Below are 26,847 nucleotides of genomic sequence, written 5' to 3' on the forward strand. Positions count from 1 at the left end.
AAGGTCCCCATAGGCTTGGCTAACTTTTTTTGATCGAAGGATATTCCTTCGATCGTTGGATTTAAATCCTTCGAATCGTTCGATCGAACTATCTGCGCTAAATCCTTCGACTTCGATATTCGACGCCGTAAGATCGGAAGAGCCGCTTCGAGCTCCAGTGCGTTCGAGAAGACACGGCGCTGAAGAGAATACCACTCTGAGGCATCTGATTCGCATTCATTGCACTACTGAGGGGTAAGCGCGGAAGGTAATTTACCATCCACATACTAATCTACTCTATTGTACTATTGTAGTTTCTTCCCTTTAGGTAAAAACCAGACGCAGGCCTTGACAAAGTTATAAACATCTACAGGCACGATAACACCAAGGGGCAAACTCGCTAGCGTTGGGCATTTTCGTTACTTCGCAAATTCACTAACGAACGCTGGCGTAAATTCGCTAGTGTTACTTCGCACCCTTACGAAGTAAGTCATTTTTCTAAGTCCCAAAAAACGCTGGCATGTTACCACGCAAATTCACACGCGCAGTGTGTACTGAACGCTCCCTTTTACGCCAGACTTCCTTTGCCACCTCAGACCAGGCGAAGCGCAATAGAGTAGATAGGGATTGCTTCCAAAAAAGGTCACATTTTTTCTAAGTCCCAAAAAACGCTGGCATTTTTATACATTATGGGTGATAGGCTGAAAAAGATCGAAAAAATTTTTGGGGCTCCCCTCCTTCCCCCCTACATTTCCTGACTCATGGCAACTTAACTATACAGTGGGCACATGTGTAGGGCAAAATAACAATTTTATTTGATGTTTTGAAGGTTTCCCAGGCATTTGTAGTGATTCTACGTATTCCTCCATTGAAATTTGAATTTGGCGCAAATTAACCATCGCTAGCGTAACTTCGCTTCGCTTAGCGAATCAACACTAGCGCAACTTCGCAACCTTACGCTTACGATTTTAGTGAATTTGCAGAGCGCTGGCGAAACTACGCCTGGCGAAGTGTGGCGAAGCGCGGTGAAGTTGCACCTGGCGCAACTACGAATCTTAGTGAATTTGCCCCCAAGGCTTTGGTGAGTAGTTTCACTTACAAACAAAGTGGGGCTTATTTATCAACACTGGGCACATTTGCCCATGGGCTGTTACCTATAGCAACCAATCAGTGATTAGCTTTTTAAAGCCAGCTGCAAGAAGAACAATGACTGCAGCAATCTGATTGGTTGCTATAGGTAACAGCCCACGGGCAAATTTGCCCAGCATTGATAAATGTACCCCAATATGTCCTGGTACAAGCTTACTATACTATTGGGATTGCTTTTTCTTTATAGGTTTGGAGATCATAACACTGCTGTCCAGCGCACCTAGCTCTATTTTTATCAATTTTACCCTATACGTGGATCAGTGGACCCACACATCATAGGTGCTGCTCAAATATATTTTTTACCAGTAAGGCGCTGTTTCTTCGACCTCTCTACATAGTGGTTTTCATTATTTATTATTTGTGGTTTTTGTATTATTAAGCTTTTTATTCAGCAGCTCTCCAGTTTGTAATTTCAGCAGTCTAGCAACCAGATGGCTGAACTTATAAACTGGAGAGATGCTGAATAAAAAGCTAAATAACTCAAAAACCACAAATAATAAAAAATAAAAACCAATTGCAAATTGTCTCAGACTGTCACTCTCCACATCATACTAAGGGGCAAATTCACTAAGATTCGTAGTTGCGCCAGGCGCAACTTCGCCGCACTTCGCCAGGCGTAGTTTCGCCAGTGCTCCGCAAATTCACTAAAATCCGAAGTTGCGCACGGGGTAGCATAAGGTTGCAAAGTTGCGCTAGCGTTGATTCGCTAAGCGAAGCGAAGTTACAATAGCGAAGGTTAATTTGCGTATGGCGCTAAATTCAAATTTCAATGGAGGAATACGTAGAATCACTACAAATGCCTAGAAAACCTTCAAAACATCAAATAAAATGTTATTTTGCCCTACACATGTGCCCACTGTATAGGTAAGTTGCCATGAGTCAGGAAATGTAGGGGGGAAGGAGGGGAGCCCTAAAAAAATTTCGATCTTTTTCAGCCTATCAGCCATCATGTAGAAAACACGCCAGCGTTTTTTGGGACTTTTTTTTTAAGCAATCCCTATCTACTCTATTGCGCTTCGCCTGGTCTGAGGTGGCGAAGGAAGTCTGGTGTAAAAGGTAGCGTTCAGAACAATGCGCGCGTTAGTGAATTTGCGTAGTTATGTCCGTAGCGAAAATTCGCCAGGCGTAAGGGTGCGAAGTAACACTAGCGAATTTACGCCAGCGTTCGTTAGTGAATTTGCGAAGTAACGAAAATGCCCAACGCTAGCGAATTGACGCTAGCGTTCGGCGTTTCGGCGCTTAGTGAATTTGCCCCTAAAACTGCATTTAAAGGTGAACAACCCCTTTAACCCTTTAGCAACCTGAAATTCCAATAGAGTAGAACAGACCCTAAGAACATACAGTAGAAGCTGCCTGGCCATGGGAATATGAGTTTATATAATAGATTTCAGGCCATTGGGTTGGACTGTACGTTTCTTTGCTGTAGGAAAAGCAACAACTCTGCCATACACTTATTATTATTATTATTACCCATAGTTTCTAGGTCACCTTTTTATTAGCCATTCACTGAGCAGTATAGAAAGTGTGTTTTTCTTCCCGGGCAAATTCTGTGAATCTGGCTTTATACAATATCTCACTATTAAACGTGTTGCGTTTATCCGGAAATCTGAGGTTTTAATTGCTTGAATTTCCTGGCAAATACTGCACCCAGGCCCATCGGATTTCAGATTCATTGCATTCAGAACAATAAGTGGACAAGCCCGTCCCAAATCCTGCATTACTCTAGAGGAACTTTAGAGGAAAATGTATTTTAATGCCTAAAAATCCTTTTTATGTGGAAACTATGTAGCTTTGCCTTTATGTGGGACCTGGCCGGTATTTTACCGGACTAGCCGGTAAAAATGATGGTTGTTCCCAATGTCATTAATAAGGAAAAAAGATAAATATATAGGAAGGCCGGTATTTTTTTCCAGAAAAGGTGGCAACCCTACCTGCCACCTGATCCACTATTTTTCTGCTGTTGTCTGTTCTATTAATTACGGATTGGTTGGTTGTTTACCTTTAAATTAACTGTTAGTGTGATGTAGAGCAGTGATCCCCAACCAGTGGCTTGTGAGCAACATGTTGGGTGTTGGATGTTGCTCCCAGTTGCCTCAAAGCAGGTGATTATTTTTGAATTCCAGGCTTAGAGGCAAGTTTTGGTGCATAAAAACCATGTGTCCTGCCAAATAGAGTCTCTTGTAGGCTACAATTCCTCATAGGGGCAACCAATAGCCAATCACAGCCCATATTTGTCATTCCCAGGCACTTTTTGCATGTTTGTGTTGCTCTCCAACTTATTTCTACATTTGAATGTGGCTCACGGGTTAAAAAAGGTTGGAGACCGCTGATGTAGAGAGAGATATTCTGAGACAATTTGCAATTGTCATTTTTTATTATTTCTGGTTTTTGAGTTATGCAGCTTTTTTTCAGCAGCTCTCCAGTTTGCAATTAGCAATCTGGTTGCTAGGGTCCACATTACCCTAGCAGCCATGCATTGATTTGAGACTGGAATATGAATAGGAGAGGCCTGAATAAAAAGATGAGGAATAAAAAGTAACACTATCAATACATTTTTAGCCTTACAGAGCATTTGTTTTTTTAGATGGGGTCAGGGACCCCCATTTGAAAGCTGGAAAGATTCAAAAGAAGGCAGATATTTAAAAAAAACTATAAAAAGAAAAAATGATGGTTGAAAAGTTGCTTGGATTTAGCCATTATATAACATACTAAGGGGCCGATTTACTAAGGGTCGAATATCGAGGGTTAATTAACCCTCGATATTCGACTAGGAATTAAAATCCTTCGGCTTCGAATATCGAAGTCAAAGGATTTAGCGCAGATAGTTCGATCGAACGATTATTCCTTCGATTATTCCTTCGATCGAACGATAAAATCCTTCGAATCGAACGATTCGAAGGATTTTAATCCAACGATCGAAGGAATATCCTTCGATCAAAAAAAAGTTAGCCAAGCCTATGGGGACCTTCCCCATAGGCTAACATTGACTTCGGTAGCTTTTAGATGGCGAACTAGGGGGTCAAAGTTTTTTTTAAAGAGACAGTACTTCGACTATCGAATGGTCGAATAGTCGAACGATGTTTACTTCGAATCCTTCGATTCTAAGTCATAGTCGAAGGTCGAAGTAGCCCATTCGATGGTCGAAGAAGCCCAAAAAAAACTTCGAAATTCGAAGTTTTTTACCTTCGAATCCTTCACTCGAAGTTAGTGAATCGGCCCCTAAAAGTTAATTTAAAGGTGAGCCACCCCTTTAAACAGGACTCTATGATACATTCTCCCAGCTGTAACTGTTCCAATAGAGGCAAATGTGCCCACGATGATCAATGGAATTGTTTCCGTAATCTTTCTAACCGATCTATAACACTGGGAGGACTGGACATAGTTGCACCATATTAGTTTCCTGGCATCCAAGGGGAGCCCCCATATGACTCTGCAGCCAATGAGATGGAAAAGAATGCTGAATGTACACAACTGGGTCTTAACCAATTTGTTCTGCATTGAGAATACACAGCCAAATGGCTGAATAATGACACATGGGGCCCTTTTTACTGGGTCCTCCTTTATCCTGGGGTTGTTTGTCACTCGTGCAGGTCAGATGCTGTTTATTTAGAGTTAGTGACTATCCATTGGGGAATGTGTTGGTGAAAGATTAGGGATACAATGAATGCCAATGAGGCAAAGGCTTATACGTTACTGAGGGGCATGTGGCCTCATTAATTTGCACTGTGAGTGGCGCTGCCTCATGTATCATGTGAGAGGGGTGTGAGCAAGTCAATATGAAGTATGTGTCAGGCGGATGCAATATGGTCCTTTCCCAATTACATTTACAAACCTCCAAAGTAGCTATGGGTCGGCCAGGCTATCAAGAAGGCACTTTAATCTATGCGAAGTGACCATATCAAAGCTTCCCCAGCAGCCAAGGGTCTGATAAGTCTGGCACAGGACACCCTTGTTCCTTGACTGCAATATCCAAGATAAGAACAATTCTCAAAACCATGCGCTTGACCACTTGCACACAGACAGCCCAGTACATACAACACGCAGTGCTGATTGGCCCCAACCACAAAGCCAATTAGATCTAAACTTTCCAAGATCCCAGGAACTAGAATGATGGAGCCCAACACAGTGCTGCTCAGAAACATGGCCATCCCCTTGCCTAAAAACCCAAGAAACGGTAAAAACAAATACACCACTCATGTCAACCTATGGAGGAAAGAGAAGGGATGCATAGTTTTTGCCCTTACATATTATCATTATGGAGACTAGACATTCCAATCTATAGACCTTCTTACACCAGATTTTAGGGATTATCCTCTTTGAACAAAAGGGAGTTTATCCCTAACTCTATTACTTCTGTCAAAACAGGGAGAGTCTACAAATCCAGCCTGTGTGTGTGGGGCCACCTGCTTGTTTGTGCCCCCATTTGTAAAGTCTCAGCCTCAAACATTTCAGCCACACTTGTTGTATTAGGACAAGGTCAAGAAGCTATAAAGAGATTACACTAGTCAGAAGCTACACTGTTCTGATATAATTCATGGATTTGGGGACCCCTGACTAGCAAATTGCTGTTTAGCTATTGCAGATAAGCCTCTTATAGAGAGAGAATAGATGGAGGGCAGAGGTCTTCACACTCCTGGTGTTCACAAGGTCTTGCAATGACATCAGCAGTTATGTGTAATCCCCCAGCAAGACCCCTAAGTAACCAGCTACACACATTTATTCAGAGACAATATATAGCATGAAAGAAAGACGGGGCTGGATGTTTGGGGGACCCAGTTCTCTAAGATTTGTTGTAGGAGATCTTCAGCCTGCCATGTTGTGTGGGACTCCAATCCTTTGTGTAGAGCATCGTGCAGAGCATTGTGTTGGCATTGTCCAACCGTTTCCATCTAATTTAAGACGATTGTTTGAAAAATCAAAGATGCACCTAGAAAATCCAGCTAGACTAATGCAAATGTATTTCATTTAAGCGAAAAGCCGTCAACATAGTCACCCTGGATGTATTTTCTAGAGGTGTCTTCAATGTTTGCTGGCCAGCAACATGCATTTATCAGAAGCATCCCCTGTTTTGTTTTTTTTGTTTAATGATTCCGTATCTTTAATGTAGTGGAACCACATGTTCTTGGAGAAGATCACATGAAGTTTGGAGTCTCAAGGCATGCAGAAGCCCACTGACCTCCACTTCCAGCCATGGTAAAGAGAAACTGCCATGTTCACCTTCAACTTTAGCAATTGTTTTTTGCTGTCCACTGATCTTTCTTTTTGATAATTAACCTTATTATTTGTCTGACCATTACACTTCTCTAATTAGCTCCATAATGGTGTTTAACGTATATTTACCACGTTTATGCATTTATGTATATTTCAGCCCTTTTAGTCTCTTTCAGGTCACTAAAACTCTAAAGCAGAAGTTCTCAAACTGCAGGTCCACCCTCCTAGAGGACCTAGATTAGTGGTAGTATGGAAATATGGCACATATAATAATGTTTTCCTCTATTGTTATGAGGCAATGCGACCTTGGACAAATGTTAGAACTCAAAAGGGGGTAGAGGGGTTATCAAAAGATATAGGAAACAACTACTCTAGACTTTTAATTATTGGATTTGGGTATTTTTTTCCATAGGGAAAGGGAAGAACTAAAAAGGACCAGAATGAAGAGGAAGAAAGAGAGAGGGGAGCTGCCCAACTAAGTTCATGCAGAATGAAGTTGTCTACTGTCTTGACTTACTAACTATTGGCCTTTTTAAGACTGTTCTCCTACCTGCCTGTCACAATCGGCACCCACAATCCAGAACCAATGCTAAGCTCCCTGGTCTCGGCTCTTGCTTCTTTAACAGCCGCCTTTCACCTCGGGAGGAGCCCTGGGCTAATCGGATGCCGCCAGGTCTTATTAAGAGAGAAACCAAGCTAAGGGTTTTGGACGAGCAGAGGGGTACGATCGTAGCAAAGTCTCTTGAGCAGAAGGTCACAGTTCTAGGAGCAGACAGAAAGCGAAGTCAAACCAGGCCAGGTCAGTGCAGGCAGAATACAAATGGAGTCAGAAAGGCAGGGGTCAAAAGCCAGGAAATAAATCAAGAATGGTCCAAACAGGCACAGGTCGGGTCACAGAAGTCAGAATAGTCGGTTACCAGGCAGGGGTCAGAATTACAGAACTTAGAGTAGTCAGGCAGGCAGGGGTCAAAACAGGAATCAGATAATCGGGTTTGTACAGAACTAGCACCAGGAACTCACAGGGATGAACCTATAACTGGCAATGAGAAAATACAAAAGGTCCCTTTAAATATCTTTGAATTTCGCGCCATTCGCGCTGGCATCCTTATGCCAGTGCGAATGCGCCTATAAACCAAGAGGATGCGCGTCACGGCACCCTAAGGAACCGGCACAAAGGAAGAAGAGGAGCGGCATGGAGGGCGTCCCCACCGGACCACTAGACCACCAGGGTGAGTTGTTACACTGCCTACTTATCCGTTGTCAGTATTTTTATTGTTGCTTGTCCACTACCATTCTCTTTCCAGCCAGTTCCACATCGGTGGTTTCTCATGAATGGAGATGGAGTAAGAGAAGATCACAGAAGGACAAGATGGGAATGGTATGACAACATGTTGACGTTTGTGCATGAAGAAAATAAAAGGACAAGATTGAGACAGTAGAATAAGAAGGATGAAGTAATACAAGATGGTAACAGTAGGAAAAGATGGAGAAAAAAGGACAATATGGGAACAGAATAACAAAATGTTGACCACTGTACATGAAGAAAACAACAGGAGAATATGGAGACAGTTACATGAGAGGGAGTAAAATAAGAGGGAGGAAGTAATTCAAGTTGGTGACAGTAGGACAAGATGGGAACAGTAGGATAAAATGTTGACCGCTGTACATGAAGAAAACAATAGGAAAAGATGGAGACAGTAGGACAATATGGAGACAGTAGGACAAGATGGAGAAAGTAGGACAAGATGGAGATAGGACAATAAAGAAACAATAGGACAAAATGTTGATCAGTGGGCACAAAGAAGACAGTAGGACAAGATGGAGATAGTATAAAAGAGGGAGGCAGTAATATAAGATGACATTAGCAGAAGATGGAGACATTAGGACAAGATAACAAACAATAAACTAGGAATGAGACAGTGAGAGTGAAAGTTCAATAAGGTTTATATCAGTGTTGCTCAACCTGGCAGCAGGTTTTATTATATCATTTAATAAATGTATCCTGTAAAGTTTACTGGTACCATCTCTAGTATTCCAGCTCTGTGTGTAGCAATCCTTCAACAGCCTTGAACAACGTCAGTGCCAAAATCACGTTGGCGTTGAGACATTTCTTGTGTAAGTGTGTGAAGTTGTGTAAATTGTGAAACACAGTAGCTCAGCTGTGACTATCATTTAATAATACTATTTTCGTTTGTGGTTGAAAGCCATGAACAGTCATTTTGGAGGTTTTGTTACAAAACATAAATAATAACTTTATGTGCAGCACCATTTGTTCTGTGTAGCTTTCTTCTTGCTCCAACCATATTTATTAATGATGAGGAGAACCATAGGAATGTACCACTAATTCTGTTTGCAACTTTGCTCCCAACTGTCCAGAATTCATTCATCCACCACAAGAAGAGCAAAATGGCGCACCCATTGGTAGGGGGTAAGTGATACATAAATCTTGCCCATGTGCATTGCATGAAGGAACCGCTATGCACTCTATTCTTCTTGCTTGAGGGGTGGGAATGCCCAAACACAGCAACACGTCCTCAATTATTTACATGCTCCTGCCAGACCCCCTCAGGTAAGATTCAGACCATGACCAGCAGGGCCGGCCTTAGGCCTATTGGACCAATTGGGCCCAATAGGGCCCCGCACCTCTGGGGGCCCCGCACCACAGGGCAGCACAGATAATATTTCCCCCAGCACATGATGCTGCCTGGCCTGCCCCTAACTTTGAGAGTCCAGCCCATCCCCAAATACTAGGTCCAGCCCACCCCCAAATAAGTCAGCCTATCCCCCAACTCCATAGGTCTAGCCTGCCCCCAACTCTCATAGGCCCAGCTTTCCTCCAACCTTGATAGGCCCTGCCTGCCCCCAATCCAACCAAGCCTGCTCCCAAGCTGAATCGGCCCAACCTGCCCCAAACTAATTGGCCCAGTCCACTCTCCTATTTCCTCTCTCTCTCTCTTACCCTGTGTGCCCCTATTATGTGCCCCTATTTCATCCCTCTCACTCTCTTACCTTGTCTGCCCCTTTCCTTTCTATTTTGTGCCTGTATGCCCTTATTTTCCTAAATACTTGGTGTGTCAGTAGCCAGCAACACTTTGTCTAGGGGCCCCGCCAACATGGTCCCAATTGGGCCCCACATTTGATAGGATCAGCCCTGATGACCAGCCTATATAAAAGTATCTACCCACTAGAGGGGTGAGAACAACTTTATATGGCTGAACACCAAGGGGATTAATACGAAGTTCCCCCTCTCTTTGCTGCTATAAAAATGCCAAGGCTTCTGGGAAGATTCCACTATATGTTGGGACATTGTCCGGCCACAAGAGCATTATTGAGGTTGGGCAATGATGTTGGGGATCAGGCTCACAATTGGGGTTGCAATTCATCCCACAGGGGTTCATTAGGGTTGGTCAGAGCTCTGTGCAGTCAGCTTCTTCCCTTCTCAAGCCAAAAAATTCTGTAGGGACTTGGCCGTGTGCATGGGGCATTATTGTGGTGAAATAGGAAATCTCCCCCCCCCCTCCCAGAACTGTTCCACAAAGTAGGAAGCACAGAATTGTCAGGAAAGGCATCATACTCTGTAACCTAAAAGTGATACTGACACTAAACATTTTCTTTTGGAAATATGAATCTGCATTAAAAGTTGCCTATGGGTCACGTTGATCATTTTTCGCTGATAGTTCTGATAGTCAGAGTTTCTAATGCGAACGGACTCCTGCTGCACAAATATGGCCGCCCCCTCATACAGGAACATGGGGCACCAGACAGGTAATGTAAAAGCATCGGGCAAATACTTTATGGCAAAATTATAAATAGCATTCAAAGACAATGTTATGATAGATAATAAAAAAGTTTATTTTCTGATGTCAGTATCTCTTTAAGGTTGCCTTTCACTGGAACCAGGAGCCCAAACAATGGAAACAGGCCCAGACCATTATTCCTTCTCAACCAAACTTTGGTTTATTACACCCAGGCAGCTCTGGACTTAGAATTAAAATAGGCCCTGGCATTTCAGGTACACAGAGGCCCAATCAGCCTACACAGAGGCCCAAACAGCTCCCACCAGCCCACTAAATACTGACTTTCTATGGGACCTTATAGCAGCCCCACAGATTGCCAGTCCGGGCCTGCACCCAGGCAGGTAGTATTCTCCTGGCATCTGCCAAGCCCAGACTTTTCTATCCAACTGCCAGTTTGTATTTATCATGGTGGAGATGCATTTCTACTGCTCAAGAGTCCAATGGCAATACTTGTTACACCATTTCAACTAACTCTTGGCATTGCACATGATGCCTCTGATCCCCCATAAAAACTCTCAACCTCCCTATCAATAGTACTGACATTATTTCTGGAGTTTATGACTCAGCAGTGAGTGTCCCTACCGATGACATGGCCATAGAATGTCGGAATGCTAAGTAGGGCTGTTTTCTGGAAAATTGGAGCAAAATCTTTGTAGGGGGCTGGTGCAAACTCCCTGTCAGCTTTCAGTTAGGAGATGGCTGCGGAGTTTCTATACAACTTTGGAAGACGCAAACCCCACGGTCCTGGCCCCATTGTTCCCTGCTCCCCTGCATGGTCTGCTGACTCTGCTCCCTCTACAGCCATCAGTCTGGAGTAGCAATAAGTGAAATCTTTCACCAAGTTTTGTCGTGAAAATGACGCCCGTAGACTTTAATGGGTGAAAAAAATTGTTGCTCGTCAAAAATTCGTCACACATTTTTTCGTCCATAGATTTCAATGCATTTCTGCGAATTTTCACAGTTTTGCGAATTTTTGGGTCAGAATTGCCCATCACAAGTCTGAGTCTGGAGTCTTTGTGGCAATGTCATTTTTCTTCCTAATGGATCCAAGGATTTTAGAAGAGAGTTCTCTCTAAATCAATTTAATTCCTGTTGTTTAACAGCATTAAAACTCAGCAAAATGTTTATCCTCACCGGACACACTTTATAAACATCGCAATGATTTGGTTAATGCTGTTTTACTTACATTAATACATTGTTTTCATTGCATTTTTAAAAACAGTTGTACAATGTTTGCTGCACTGCTGCTCAACCCCCGGGAGTTCGGCACAGGCTTTGCCTTCTTCCCCCTATTTATTTCGCTGTACAGAAGTTCCTTGGAAAGATTCTTATGCAAGAAGCTCTGCCACTCTTATTTGCCAACATTTCTTAGAAAAACGTGGAAACTCCAACTATGAACTCATTTCTGCATAATGAAAGGGGGAAATGTAATTCTAAGCCATTTTCCAGTGTACAATCATAATATATTCTCACTGCTATTGAGAGAAGTATCTGTCTGGCTGTTTATATTCAGCACTGCTGCTTCTGACTCCTGAAATCATGTAGCAGAAGCCAGCTGATTAGAAGAACAGTAAACCATGAAAATGTGTAATTAATGTAAATTGGAAAGTTGCTTAGAATATTCTTTCATTAGGCAACATGTTACTTTTGGGTTTCCACCCTATTAAAAGTAGAGATAATAGTTATTCTTATCATAAACAAAATTTGTTCTATACCCTGTAACCATTCTAATGCTCTAATTGCCTACAGGTTGGTCTAACTCTGTTTGAATTCTAATTCTGTGATTGGCTACAAGTGGGTCTAAATACCCCTATTATTGACTTAAATCGGTTTCCCTGGCATCAATACAACTCCAGGCACAGGTCCTGCTGACACAGACGTCCCATTTCATATAAAAGCTCGGAGAGAAAAGAACCGCCATGTGCAGCAGTTTTGAGTCCACTGGGCTCACTCACAAGAGCAGGGGGAACCCCACCAGATAAATGGAACAGGTTAAAGGTAAATACATGAACAAACACAGTGATACTTCATGGTTGAATGAGATCCAGGATAAACAGACAAGGCACAAATGAGGGGCCATGCCGCGCGTCTGCCAGGAATGTGCTGATGTCTAGTGGAAGGTTAATCCAGAATGGATTTTGTCTCTAATCCTGAATTATATTCCCTATTATGTCCCTAAGCAACATGGGCAAAATGCCTTTTTCTATATGAAATAATAGAGAGTGTTGAACAGAACAGTACAATTCCTTTAGTAGTAGTAGTAGTAGTAGTAGTAGTAGTAGTAGTAGTAGTAGTAGTATTAGTAGTAGATTTAACATCCCATTTTTATTCCTAGAAATGTTCAGTTCAACATACTGTGATCAGTTAGAGATGCCACTTTTAAGCATTTGTTCCCATTCTAGGGAAGTGAGGAGGATGGAGACAGTAGGACAAGATGGGGACAGTAGGACAAGATGGAGACAGAAGGGCAAGATGGAGACAGTAGGACAAGATGGAGACAGTAGGATAAGATGGAGACAGTAGGACAAGATGGACAAGATGGAGACAGTAGGACAAGATGGACAAGATGGAGACAGTAGGACAAGATGGACAAGATGGAGACAGTAGGACAAGACGGAGACAGTAGGACAAGATGGAGACAGTAGGACAAGATGGAGACAGTAGGACAAGATGGCAACAATTTGGCAATTTAGTGACAGGTGGAAAGTTAAAATAGAGCCAGACAGACAGTAGGACAAGATGTAGACATTAGGGCAAGATGGAGATAGTAGGACAAGATGGAGACAGTAGGACAAGATGGCAACAATTTGGCAATTTAGTGACAGGTGGAAAGTTAAAATAGAGCCAGACACAGACAGTAGGACAAGATGGCAACAGAAGAGCAAGATGAAGACAATAGGGAATATAAACACAATAGAGTCAGATAGAGACAGTAGAGAAAAATGGAGACAGTACGACAAGATGGATATAGAAGGCAAATCTATTGAGAGTAATGATGTATATCCACATTGCCCAACCTTGGGAGCCTTTCATTTTGGTCGACTGCAACTCCCAGCATGCACTATACTTTGTTTTGCCCTATTGTTGGTGTTTTTATGTTGCTGTGACTGGATCTCCCAACCCTGGTGTAACCTAATAGAACAATTGGATCCTCAGCAGGTGCTGAGAGTCTTATGAACATTCCCTGTGGATCATTGTCTTTATACGGCAGTGATGAAGCTTCGTATTAAACTGCTGATTTCTCAAATTTCTGTCAACTGCCACAAAGCATAGCCAGATCCCCCTAAAATAAGGGGGTTGCCGAAAGTGGGGCTCCATGTGTATAATGTGCATGAATCTTGGTGAGGCTCTTACTGTATATGTGACTTGAGCTGAAATCCAGGTGGGAGATGTTGAATAAGTGGCTTGTTTTCTCATTGAGAACAATGCACTGAGCGAACAGTGAGATATGAAATGAATCTCCATCTGGACTGGTGCCTGGGATATTATTACACACAATCCGATACGCACACTTAGTTTAGAAGTAGGTGCATTGGGGTATCGCTTGGATGGAAATTGTACCTGTATATTAGTTGCCTTGGTCAGCGCTGCTTTAAACATGACAGTTTCCCTATGACTTCTAATTCAGCAGAGAAATAAAGGACTTTCACCCGCTCTACTCGTCCCTATGTTCAATCACAGTTTCTGTTTTAATGACGTATATTAAGCCAACACGCAATTTTTTTAACATTTGATTAAAGAGTCTCCATTTTGTCATTAGGTGGCAGCAAAATCTCTGAGCTGATTTAAAATGCTTGGAATGTGACATTGCTGCAAACAGTCCAGACATTACTGAAACCAACTACTTCTGCTCCTTTTATTAACTCCCCTCTACATAAATGCTGGGGTAAATGCAGAGTCTGACTTGACTTGTATTAAATGGGGGGGTCACGGGAGGAGGGGGTCCCACTGTATAGAGCACTGGTAAGGCCCCATCTAGAATATGCCGTACAGTTTTGGTCTCCATCACTCAAACAGGACATTATTGTATTAGAGAGGGGACAGAGAAGGGCAACTAAGCTGGTAAAGGGAAAATCTTAGCTATGAGGAAAGACTGGCCAAATTGGGGATGTTCACTCTGGAGAAGAGGCGCTTAAGGGGAGATATGATAACTATGTATAAATATATAAGGGGATCATATAATAATCTCTCTAATGATTTATTTACCAGTAGGTCTTTCCAGCTGACACAAGGTCACCCATTCCGATTAGAAGAAAAGAGGTTCCGCCTAAATATTCGGAAGGGGTTTTTTACAGTGAGAGTTGTGAAGATGTGGAATTGTCTCCCTGAATCAGTGGTACAGGCTGATACATTAGATAGGTACAAGGAAGGGTCGGATGCTGTATTCACCAGTAGCTCCTCCCAGCAGACAGGAGGGAGCCAATGAGATTAGAGGAGGGAAAGGGGTGTTACAGGGAGAGCTGGGAAGTGAATCAGGGGTACAGGCTGATACATTAGATAGGTACAAGGAAGGGTCAGATGCTTTATTCACCAGTAGCTCCTCCCAGCAGACAGGAGGGAGCCAATGAGATTAGAGGAGGGAAAGGGGTGTTACAGGGAGAGCTGGGAAGTGAATCAGGGGTACAGGCTGATACATTAGATAGATACAAGGAAGGGTCGGATGCTGTATTCACCAGTAGCTCCTCCCAGCAGACAGGAGGGAGCCAATGAGATTAGAGGAGGGAAAAGGGTGTTACAGGGAGAGCTGGGAAGTGAATCAGTGGTACAGGCTGATACATTAGATAGGTACAAGGAAGGGTCGGATGCTTTATTCACCAGTAGCTCCTCCCAGCAGACAGGAGGGAGCCAATGAGATTAGAGGAGGGAAAGGGGTGTTATAGGGAGAGCTGGGAAGTGAATCAGGGGTACAGGCTGATACATTAGATAGCTTTAAGAAGGGGTTGGATGGTGTTTAGCAAGTGAGGGAATACAGGGTTATGGAAGATAGCTCATAGTACAAGTTGATCCAGGGACTGGTCCCATTACATTTTCTCTTTGGCTTCTGGATGCTGATCCAGCTGGGAACAGTAAGGCCCAGAAAAGTCATGTGCTCTAGAGGGACCTGAACCTCTGGAGATATAAGTCAGGGAGCAGGGACCCCGTGAATGAGACTAGTGAGTGGCAGGAATGTAATTGTTATAGACTCTATAGGAGAGTAAGACAGTGAGGGAAGAGAGAAAGAGCAGCTTTGTGCTCCATCAAGGAGGTGTAACAGGGAGTAATTTCCCAGGCTGTAAGATTTGCCTACAGTGAAGGGACACAGTGAATAGGGTGTCAGGCTTTAGGTTCTCCTCCCTGACCCTCCACTGGATAAGGCCTCGTGTTAGCTATTTGCCTGGAAATGCTGTACTGCCTTGACTTCATCCTCAGGAAAATGTACCTGCATCTTATATACTGTCTGACACATGTGCCTATATATTCTTCAAATGCCTCTGTACTGGTTTAAGTACCCTGTGGATCATTTCTCTCTGACAAATAAAAGTTTATTCTGTTTGACTACAAGAACCTCCTGGCACCCGTTCTTTTCCTGTTTTATTGCACAGTAGCCTGGGGGAGTTGTAGTTGCACTACGCCACACCTTTATTTCTTCCACCTTAAGTGATAAAGTCCAGTGTAACCCATGCTCTAGAATACCAGCTGGTGATAAACTCCGTGGTGTAAATAGCCCAAGTTAGCGTTAGATCCCTTTCAGTTAGGGTTACCACCTTTTCTGGAAAAAAATACCGGCCTTCCAATATTTTTGCCGTTTTTTCCTATTAATAACATTGGCATGAAGCATCATTTTTACTGGCCAGGCTGGTAAAATACTGGCCAGGTGGCAACCCTACTTTCAGCTGTAGGATCATGGCTGCCACACATTTCCCAGCAGCCCTTCTGTGCTTAGTATTGTGTGGCTGCTACAGAACAATGACAAGGGTCTGACTGTAAAGACTGGGGGAAAGGTAAAGGCGAGGGCACTGGCCATGCCAAGAAATCACACAAACCAACAAATATAACAATTGGCTTCCAGGAAGGGGAAAGGGAACGTTTATGTGAGACGTGGGCAGAACGAATGGCAGTAAATACCAGTGACCTCCCGGCTCATAAGCAATAACCTAAATAAGCCCAGTCACAAGTTGGTGAGGTTTAAATTCCCAGCATCCTCAGTCAGCAATTCCCAGTATGTTTAAAGAATCATTGGAGTAAATTATATACAGACCTCTTAGAGATCTAAGTGCGACACAACTATGTCCATTTTATCCACTATTTACTTTAGTCATAATAATAGAAGTGCAGAAGAATATTTCCTGTGGCCGAGCCATGCCAGACACTAGCCACAAATGGACACAGAGGGAAATGGAACATTTATATTCCACTCCTATTGTATTTCTGATTTCCTCCATCACTTGCATTTTTCTGCACTCGCCTGAGTCCGGAACTGTCCCCTTAAATAACTTCCCCTGCCTGAGTCCTTTATAAACAGACCCCAGACAGCTGCAAGTAAGTGTAAACCAACCATGTTTATGTCTGGGGCTAGTCCCTCGCTCCTGTTTCTCATGCTGAACTAGAGAATAGAGTAAAGGATAGAGAGGTTAACCCCTGAAATACAGAAGGCAAAAATACAGCATTTAATTTGGAAAACAAATGTACATGCAGAATTGCTTTTAGGGGGTCTGAGCAGAGGCTACTGGCCTGGGACCTAAAAAAAAGTGAGGTTGAATGTGGTCCCTATATAGTAGCAGTTGAGATGGTGTCTATAGTAACAGTGGATAATAGTCTCTGGGAAGGGAGTGTGACTGTGGGATAGCAAGTATAGTAGGGAGAGATGGTGCCTATAGTAACAGTGGGATAATAGTCTCTGGGAAGGGAGTGTGACTGTGGGATAGCAGGTATAGTAGGGAGAGATGGTGTCTATAGTAACAGTGGATAATAGTCTCTGGGAAGGGAGTGTGACTGTGGGATAGCAAGTATAGTAGGGAGAGATGGTGCCTATAGTAACAGTGGGATAATAGTCTCTGGAAGGGAGTGTGACTGTGGGATAGCAGGTATAGTAGGGAGAGATGGTGTCTATAGTAACAGTGGATAATAGTCTCTGGGAAGGGAGTGTGACTGTGGGATAGCAGGTATAGTAGGGAGAGATGGTGCCTATAGTAACAGTGGATAATAGTCTCTGGGAAGGGAGTGTGACTGTGGGATAGCAGGTATAGTAGGGAGAGATGGTGTCTATAGTAACAGTGGATAATAGTCTCTGGGAAGGGAGTGTGACTGTGGGATAGCAGGTATAGTAGGGAGAGATGGTGCCTATAGTAACAGTGGATAATAGTCTCTGGGAAGGGAGTGTGACTGTGGATAGCAGGTATAGTAGGGAGAGATGGTGTCTATAGTAACAGTGGATAATAGTCTCTGGGAAGGGAGTGTGACTGTGGGATACCAGGTATAGTAGGGAGAGATGGTGCCTATAGTAACAGTGGATAATAGTCTCTGGGAAGGGAGTGTGACTGTGGGATAGCAGGTATAGTAGGGAGAGATGGTGCCTATAGTAACAGTGGATAATAGTCTCTGGGAAGGGAGTGTGACTGTGGGATAGCAGGTATAGTAGGGAGAGATGGTGTCTATAGTAACAGTGGGGATAATAGTCTCTGGGAAGGGAGTGTGACTGTGGCATAGCAGGTATAGTAGGGAGAGATGGTGCCTATAGTAACAGTGGATAATAGTCTCTGGGAAGGGAGTGTGACTGTGGGATAGCAGGTATAGTAGGGAGAGATGGTGTCTATAGTAACAGTGGGATAATAGTCTCTGGGGAAGGGAGTGGTGACTGTGGGATAGCAGGTATTAGGGAGAGATGGTGCCTATAGTAACAGTGGATAATAGTCTCTGGGAAGGGAGTGTGACTGTGAGATAGCAGGTATAGTAGGGAGAGATGGTGTCTATAGTAACAGTGGGATAATAGTCTCTGGGAAGGGAGTGTGGCTGTGGGATAGCAGGTATAGTAGGGAGAGATGGTGCCTATTGTAACAGTGGATAATAGTCTCTGGGAAGGGAGTGTGACTGTGGGATAGCAGGTATAGTAGGGAGAGATGGTGTCTATAGTAACAGTGGGATAATAGTCTCTGGGATGGGAGTGTGACTGTGGGATAGCAGGTATAGTAGGGAGAGCTGGTGCCTATAGTAACAGTGGATAATAGTCTCTGGGAAGGGAGTGTGACTGTGGGATAGCAGGTATAGTAGGGAGAGATGGTGCCTATAGTAACAGTGGATAATAGTCTCTGGGAAGGGAGTGTGACTGTGGGATAGCAGGTATAGTAGGGAGAGATGGTGTCTATAGTAACAATGGGATAATAGTCTCAGGGAAGGGAGTGTAACTGTGGGATAGCAGGTATAGTAGGGAGAGATGGTGTCTATAGTAACAGTGGATAATAGTCTCTGGGAAGGGAGTGTGACTGTGGGATAGCAGGTATAGTAGGGAGAGATGGTGCCTATAGTAACAGTGGATAATAGTCTCTGGGAAGGCAGCGTGACTGTGGGATAGCAGGTATAGTAGGGAGAGATGGTGCCTATAGTAACAGTGGATAATAGTCTCTGGGAAGGGAGTGTGACTGTGGGACAGCAGGTATAGTAGGGAGAGATGGTGTCTATAGTAACAGTGGATAATAGTCTCTGGGAAGGGAGTGTGACTGTGGGATAGCAGGTATAGTAGGGAGAGATGGTGCCTATAGTAACAGTGGATAATAGTCTCTGGGAAGGGAGTGTGACTGTGGGATAGCAGGTATAGTAGGGAGAGATGGTGTCTATAGTAACAGTAGATAATAGTCTCTGGGAAGGGAGTGTGACTGTGGGATAGCAGGTATAGTAGGGAGAGATGGTGTCTATAGTAACAGTGGGATAATAGTCCCTGGGAAGGGAGTGTGACTGTGGGATATCAGGTATAGTAGGGAGAGATGGTGCCTATAGTAGCAGTGGGATAGTGGTGTCTGGGAGGAGCAATGCAGTACTAGGCATGTGCACAATGGAGTAGTAACCCAGACCGAGTATAATATAAATGTACAGAGAGGGGAGTGAATGGCTAGAGTGTAAGCTTCTGTAGCTGGGGAGTTATACAGCAGTTCCAGGTAATGGCCAGTGTATACAGATATGGGTTTACATGAAGATTTTACTATATGTGGTTAATGTCTCTGTGCAGCTCGGCATCTTTATTATTGTTTCAATTGCTGAGTTGACAAGTAAGTAAGTGATAGAAATGCTCCACTCAGACAAATAAGTGACTACTAAAGGCAATGTATGTGTAAGGCAGGTGCCAAGTAATGAGAGTCTTCTATCCCTGCCAGTGATTAGTAGAAATACTATCGATATTGGCACAGTCTTTGTTGTCTCACTCTGTTTGCAAAGGACTTAATGGCTAAACAAATTTCTCCCATAATCCAGACTGGATTTTCTTTTCATTCAATCAACTCAATGAGTCCCCAGATGAGCCAATGTAAGTACAACGGGTGCTGTAACAGATCCCTACAGGGTTACGGGCATGTCTCCGTCTCATTATACAACATCTGAAGTTTGTTAATGGACTGTGTATAGCTTGTATGTGCTTCTCTCTATTTGTATCTATCTATATATATATATATAAACATATACAAGGAGCTGCCATATGGTTTCCCCTAGACATAACATGAGTAGAGCTAACTCTATACACAGGACATTGTCTCTGTTTCTCTGTATATTACACACAGAGCAGGACAAGCAGCAGTGAGGAGGGTGCACCCCAGTCACTATGGGTTCAGCGTGTCAGATTGCAGGTTTAATCTCTTTATCAGATCAAGCCAATTGCTTTAGCTGAGATTAGAGATTTATTAAATCAGTCTTGTGAAACCATAAGATTGGCGAAGCTGCGAGTTGAAACCAGGGCCATCACTGGATTTGGCAAGACCTGGGGCAAACTAAGTTGACTCTTTATTTCTATAAAGTATGACTGTACAACCCATGTCACTTCTGGGAGCTGAGTTAAGTACCACCAATTAAACAAATCTGCTATAAAGGGTTACTGTCTCCATCATGTCCTACTGTCTCCATCATGTCCTACTGTCTCCATCATGTCCTACTGTCTCCATCTTGTCCTACTGTCTCCATCTTGTCCTACTGTCTCCATCTTGTCCTACTGTCTCCATCTTGTCCTACTGTCTCCATCTTGTCCTACTGTCTCCATCTTGCCCTACTGTCTCCATATTGCCCTACTGTCTCCATATTGCCCTACTGTCTCCATATTGCCCTACTGTCTCCACCTTGCTCTACTTTCTCCATATTGACCTATTTTCTCCATCTTGCCATACTGTCTCTAACTTCACTTATTTTTTTCCATCGTGTCCTACTATCTCCATCTTGTCTTTCTGTCTCCATCTTGCCCTACTGTCACCATACTGTATCCACCTTGCTCTACTATTGTCTCCACCATGCCCTACTGTCTCCATCTTGACCATTTTTTTGCATCTTGTCCTACTGTCTCCATCTTTTGCCATTGTCTCCATCTTGTCCCATTGTCTCCATCTTGCCCTACTGTCTCCATCTTGCCCTATTGTCTCCATCTTGTCCTACTGTCTCCCTCTTGCCTGCAGTCTCCCTCTTGCTCTAGTGTCACCATTTGTCAAACTGTAGTCATCTTGTCCTACTGTCTCCATCTTGTTCTAGTGTCTCCATCATGTTCTACTGTCTCCATCTTGTCCTACTGTCTCTATCTTGTTCTAGTGTCTCCATCTTGTTCTAGTGTCTCCATCTTGCAGGACACTGATTAATACCACTGATGTTGTATTCCCTTAGGTTCATGAGATTCATATATAACTATGAGTAAGCAGTGGTGGGCAGTGGTGGGCGCAGGGTATTTACGTACTTACGACAGCTCAGTGAGTATTTAGGCAACATTATTCTATTTATAGACATGAATCTTTCCCAGCTTCCACATTCCCTCACCTCAAATGAACCTGATTTGGGGAAGTCTTGTTGCAGTATTCGTGTGGTCATCCACCAGATTTAAGCACAAAACTAAGGGCAGGACTAGACAAAGCGATTGGAGCCGGCAGTGCTGAGTTTTTATCCGACAGTCAGATAAATGTAGTTGTTACCTGTGATTTCTCCTTCACATCCATGTTGCATTCGTTTAGTCACATTGCGCCGTGTCAGCTCCAAGCGCTTTGTCTAGTCCTGCCCAGATCTACAACGTTACAAAAGGGTTTGTAAATCTTTTAATGTGCAAAACCAGTTGGTCACTCTCTGCTCCTGTAACCAGATAACCACATTATATGGAGCTCAGTAACTCATGGGAGAAACAGCAGATCCCTGACAAGTGCTAATTGCTCACAGCGAGTGTCAGGAGTTGGGTTCCAAACCAGGATTTACAACCAGCCCTTACTCTTTGTAAATCCCGATCCGCAGAGTCCAGTGTGCTGTTACTATCAGCATTTCAATTGTGTCAATTGGGTTCTGTTGCCGACCCAGTCTGACCGCACACTAATTACTATTCTGTCCTGGTCTCAGTCCACTTACCTGCAAAGTAGAGGGAGTTTTGGCTGGATCTCAGTTTGTCCTTAATGATCTAGTTGAACTAGAACTGACCAGTGTTGGACACATTACTCAGGTAAGCTGCTGTTATTACCGCTTGATACTAAAGGATCCTTCTGAGCAACTAACCATGGATCCTCCCAAATTAGACCCTGAACAGATTCCAAGTCTAAATCAGACTATTCAAGGCCAAGTGCAGCCTCTGGAAACCTTAGAAGAACAAGTGCCAAATCAGCTGCAGCAAATACAGACTGTACAGGGGCAAGTGCAGACCCAGTGGCAGCAGATACAAACCTTACAAGGGCAAGTGCAGGAGCTGCAAAGCCAAATGGTCACTGTACAAACCCAACTGGCTCAGGGTAGTGACCCAACACCACTATTGCCCTTCCCTGAGCGATTTTCTGGCAATAGAAAGAAATGTAGGGGTTTTTTAACCCAATGTCAGCTGCATTTTGAAATTACCCCCCACCATTTCCCCAACGACCGTGCCAAGGTGGGACTAATCATTATGCTGTTGACTGAAGAGGCTCTGGCTTGGGTGTCTCCCTACATAGAGAAAAACGACCCCATCCTGGGAAACCTTTCTAACTTCATGGAGGCAATGAGTCTCGTTTTCGATGACCCTAATCGAGAAGCCACAGCCGAAGCTGCTTTGTTGCACCTGCGCCAAGGGAACCAATCTGTGGCTGAATATGCGGCGGAATTCCGCAGGTGGGCGTTTGATACAAGGTGGAATGAGGCCGCCCAGATAGTTTACTTCCACAGGGGTCTCTCGGAGACAATGAAGGATGAGCTGGTGCAGGTGGAGACCCCGGATTCCCTGGTGGGGCTCATCCAGCTGAGTGAACGGATTGACAGAAGAATTCAGGAGAGAAGAGGGAGAAAACATTATGGACATTTGGGCTCTTAAACCCCATTGGGTAATTCGCCCCCTGCAGTAGCCACGCCGGGGATGTGGTACCAGGACACTGGAAGAAAAATAAGGAACGATGGATTTTGTCTTTGTTTAGAAGGATTTGGCTAATTTTGTTTCACAAAAGAAAGAAAGCCATAAATAAATATTATTTTGTTCCAGCATCCCCCACGTGTCGCTTAACATTCACTTTTAATATGATGAAAACAGTGGTATTCTAAAGCCGTTTGCAGTTGGTCTTTGTCTTGTTTTTTTTGCCATTTATTTTTTTTATCTGCCAGACTTGGAGTTTTTTACAGCTATCTGGTTGCTATCTGGTTGCTATCTGGTTGCTATCTGGTTGCTAGGGCCTAACAGACAAATACAAGAGGTCACTGAACTCAAACCATCATCTTTGTATTAAAGGGGTGGTTTACCTTCAAGATAACTTTTAGTAGGTTATTGAATGGCTAATTCTAAACAACTTTTCACTTCGCCTCCTTTTTTGTTTTTGAATTATTTGCCTTCTTCTTTTGACTCATTCCAGCTTTCAATTAGGGGTCAGTGACCCCATCTAAAAAACAAATGCTCTGTAAGGCTACAAATGTATTGCTATTGCTACTTTTTATTACTCATCTTTCTTTTCAGGTCTCTCCTATTCATATTCCAGTCTCTTATTCGAATCAATGCATGGTTGCTAGGGGAATTTGGACCCTAGCAACCAGACTGTTGAAATTACAAACTGGAGAGCTGCTGAATAAAAAGCTAAATAAGTCAAAAACCACAAAGAATGAAAACCAATTGTAAATTGTCTCAGAATATCCCTCTCTACATCACACTAAATGTTCATTTTTTTTTAATTGTTTTTATTTGAAGTCCAGCACACAAACAAGTGATTTCACATCTGTGAAGGTACAGTGATGTTATTAGAATTTGTATATGAATACATAACTAATAAAGTATTGATTTATATAAAGGTATTAAAGGAGAAATAAACCCTTAATAAAAAAACCCTACCCTACATAGATCCCCCGGGCAAATGCCCCTAACTCTTTACTTACCCCTCGGTGCAGATTCTGTCCAGCGGAGTTTACGGCGCCATCTTCAGCTGCTTCGGTAATCTTCAGAATGAGTCAGGCCCTTTCTAATTTTCATGGACTTCGGCGCATGCTCAGTTGTCTCAGAACCACAGGATATTGCTCCAGCTGCGCATGCGTCACTTCGCTATTCTCATTACGAAGATTTCCGAAGAGAAGAAGATGGCTGACGTGAACTCCGCTGGACAGAATCTGCACCGAGGGGTAAGTAAAAAGTTAGGGGCATTTGCCCAGGGGCCAGCTAGGCTTGTGGGAGATGGAAGGGGGGTCTATGTAGGTTAGGGGAGTAGAGTTTTTTTTATTAATGGTTTGTTTCTCCTTTAAGTATTTGTTTTTCGACATGATATCACATGAACAAATGCAAAGGGAGAGTAAATAAAATGAGGTGAAATCTGAGATCTGCTGGGTTGGGTTGGCAGTGTTCTCTCACACCTAAATCAAGTAAGTGCTGGGTATTCATTTTCTTTTTTCTTTTAAATAATGACAAAACAAACAGAATAGTTAAACTAGAATCACACGTGCCTGTTGTTTATCCTGGATATGAGAGGTGCAGGGCATCCGCTATCTACCCTTATGTTGGTGGACTCTGGGGGGCAGCTGTTGTCTTTGTCAGGTTGTGCTAGAGATTAATGGATTAGCACCTCGCAGGCTTTCTAAGGGCCCTTACTCACGGGCGTTTGAAGCTGCGCTCCCCTGCGTTCCGGTTTTATGCGTTCAGCCGCAGGTAAGCGCAGGAGTAGACGCAATGAATTCTTTTCAATGCAGCTGTACTCGCACAGACGCATGTAAGCGCCGAACGCAGGTTGGGACGCAGCATGTTGCATTTTTCCTGTGTTCGGTGCTTACATGCGTCTGTGTGAGTACAGCTGCATTGAAAAGAATTCATTGCGTCTACTCCTGCGCTCACCTGCGGCTGAACGCATAAAACCGGAACGCAGGGGAGCGCAGCTTCAAACGCCCGTGAGTAAGGGCCCTTAGTCAAACCAAGGGGTGTAGCGGAAGGTGGATACTGTGAGTTGTCTAATGTCAGATGGGAAGCTTTAAATACATGTGGTCCATGTTTGGACAGTTTTATTTAAGGATGCTTCCAGCCTGTCCTTATGGAAGAAAAAATGCAATTTATTTTTAACTAAGTTCATAGATGGGGGAGAAAGTCATTGCTGCAATATGGCTTTTCTAGTTGCTGCAGCTCGACTTTCTGCTAATGCTTTGTTACCTTCCGGCCCTTACACACGGGTGTTTTCAGCTGTGGCTCCCCTGCCATATTTGATATAGTGAACTTATTGCACGAGGCTAAAGTTTGAGCTTGTCAATAGCAGCAATGATCCAGGACTTCAAACTTGTCACAGGGGGTCACCATCTTGGAAAGTGTCTGTGACACTCACATGCTCAGTGGGCTCTGATTGGCTGTTGAGAAGCTAAGCTTAGGGCTCGTCACTAATTATCCAGCAGAAAATGAGCTTCCCTGGCTGTAATATAAGCTGATGCTACAGGTTTGCTGATTATTAAATTCTGATGCTAATTGCACTGGTTTCTGTGCTGCCATGTAGTAATTATGTGTATTAATTACTAATCAGCCTTATATTGTGACATTTCTATTCTATGTGTACTGTATATTGTGAGTGGGTCCCTAAGCTCAGTAAGTGACAGCAGCACAGAGCATGTGCAGTGAATCAGCAGAAAAGAAGATGGGGAGCTACTGGGGCATCTTTGGAGACACAGATCTTTACTGCTAAAGGGCTGTGGTTGCCTTGGGCTGGTACAGAAGCACAAAACATCATGTACAACATTTCTAGCTACTTCTTTAGTTACGCTTTAATTCTCCTTTAAGGGGTCACCCTATGCACTGACATAACAGCTGCCCCCCAACTTACAGAAGTGACGTCACCCACACGGATGTGCTTAACATCACTTCTGGTGCCCACACAGGCCCTGTACCCCTCAGCCCCCCCCTGAATTTATTCGGAAAGTCTCCCCGACAGCTAGGGGGGAATTTTTTTATTATTCCTTACACACTTCCTACACTCACTTTCCTCTGATTTAGTAAGAATTTTTACACAGGGACTAATAACTGTAGCAACCAGGCAGCCATTCAGAGTAACAGAAGAGTAGTAGAGGGTGTGAGCAGAAATATAAGCCGTGAAGAAGATTGAGAATAATGCAGAAATTAGAGCATCACAATGAATCTATTTTTGGTTGCCGGGGTCTTTAAATGGATACTGTCATCGGAAAACATGTTTTTTTTCCAAAACACATCAGTTAATAGTGCTACTCCAGCAGAATTCTGCACTGAAATTCATTTCTCAAAAGAGCAAACAGATTTTTTTATATTCAATTTTGAAATCTGACATGGGGCTAGACATATTGTCAATTTCCCAGCTGCCCCTGGTCATGTGACTTGTGCCTGCACTTTAGGAGAGAAATGCTTTCTGGCAGGCTGCTGTTTTTCCTTCTCAATGTAACTGAATGTGTCGGACATGGATTTTACTATTGAGTGTTGTTCTTAGATCTACCAGGCAGCTGTTATCTTGTGTTAGGGAGCTGTTATCTGGTTACCTTCCCATTGTTCTGTTGTTTGGCTGCTGGGGGGGGGGAAGGGAGGGGGGTGATATCACTCCAACTTGCAGTACAGCAGTAAAGAGTGATTGAAGTTTATCAGAGCACAAGTCACATGACTGGAGGCAGCTGGGAAATTGACAATATGTCTAGCCCCATGTCAGATTTCAAAATTGAATATAAAAAATCTGTTTGCTCTTTTGAGAAATGGATTTCAGTGCAGAATTCTGCTGGAGCAGCACTATTAACTGATTCATTTTGAATTTTTTTTTCCCATGACAGTATCAGTTTAACCTTTGTAACCATTCTGTTGTTCCAAACAAGGAGATGCAGCCAAAATATGTGTATTTATGCAAAAAGCAATAATAGAATAGGATTCCAGCAATGAGACACAAGGGAGGCGCATTGTTTTGTATAAAGGTGATTGGGAAGAACGTTTGATATGAAGCATAACAAGTTGGTGTAAAGGTGATACTTATATTGACTAACATAAATGGTAATCACAGAAAGTTTCAGAACATTGTACTTTGAAGAAAGAACTGCAATGTTCTGAAAGCTTGTTGTGATTATCATCTTAGTTAGCCAATAAAAGTATCACCTTTAC

General features: G+C 43.3%; 1 protein-coding gene across 1 annotated transcript in view; it reads right to left on the reverse strand.

Moving 5' to 3' along the window:
• Window positions 1–21,796, reverse strand: part of aqp3.L (aquaporin 3 (Gill blood group) L homeolog) — a 61,731-nt gene extending 39,935 nt beyond the window's left edge. Inside the window, 1 exon segment of the mRNA NM_001094477.1 lies at window positions 21,684–21,796. The gene's annotated coding sequence lies outside the window, so the exon portion shown is untranslated.
• Between the last annotated feature and the right edge of the window lie 5,051 nt (window positions 21,797–26,847).

The sequence above is a fragment of the Xenopus laevis genome, chromosome 1L, assembly GCF_017654675.1.
Source record: "Xenopus laevis strain J_2021 chromosome 1L, Xenopus_laevis_v10.1, whole genome shotgun sequence".
NCBI lineage: Eukaryota > Metazoa > Chordata > Amphibia > Anura > Pipidae > Xenopus > Xenopus laevis.